We start from the raw sequence: 685 nt of genomic DNA on the forward strand, positions 1-685 counted from the left end.
TACACACTATACTAAAAACAGCTATATAAAAACAGCATAATATGGTCAGTGAAAACGCAGGTCTTAGAGTCATGGATCATAAATCCTGTGAGACTCAGTAACTCTATAACCTCAGACATGTCTTTTTTTTTTTTTTTTTTTTTTTTTGAGACGGAGTCTCGCTCTGTCACCCAGAATGGAGTGCAGTGATGCGATCTTGGCTCACTGTAAGCACCGCCTTCCGGGTTCATGCCATTCTCCTGCCTCAGCCTCCCGAGTAGCTGGGACCACAGGTGCCCGCCATTGCGCCCGGCCAATTTTTTGTATTTTTTAGTAGAGACGGGGTTTCACTATGGTCTCGATCTCCTGACCTTGTGAAAACATGTCTTTTAAATCTCTAACCATTACTTTAGCTATCTGCTTCATTGAAGGGTTAAGTCTTGTTTTTTATGAATCTTAACATGCCAGAATTCTAGAATCAGTGCTATTTTGCTGAATTAGTATAATCAATCCTTAGAACTCTATAATTAATATGAGATACAGATTACTTATTATATCTTTATTTTTAATAGTTATATGTAAATGTGTATTTATCACTACTGCTATTTTAAAATGCTTACGTTGTGTTTACAGTAATTTGGAAGTGGGAAAAATTTAACAACAGCTAGCTAGCCTGAGTATTAATTCAGAAAAGTGATGGGAGAAA

This window comes from Mandrillus leucophaeus, unplaced genomic scaffold, assembly GCF_000951045.1.
Source record: "Mandrillus leucophaeus isolate KB7577 unplaced genomic scaffold, Mleu.le_1.0 Scaffold328, whole genome shotgun sequence".
NCBI classification, from domain to species: Eukaryota; Metazoa; Chordata; class Mammalia; order Primates; family Cercopithecidae; genus Mandrillus; species Mandrillus leucophaeus.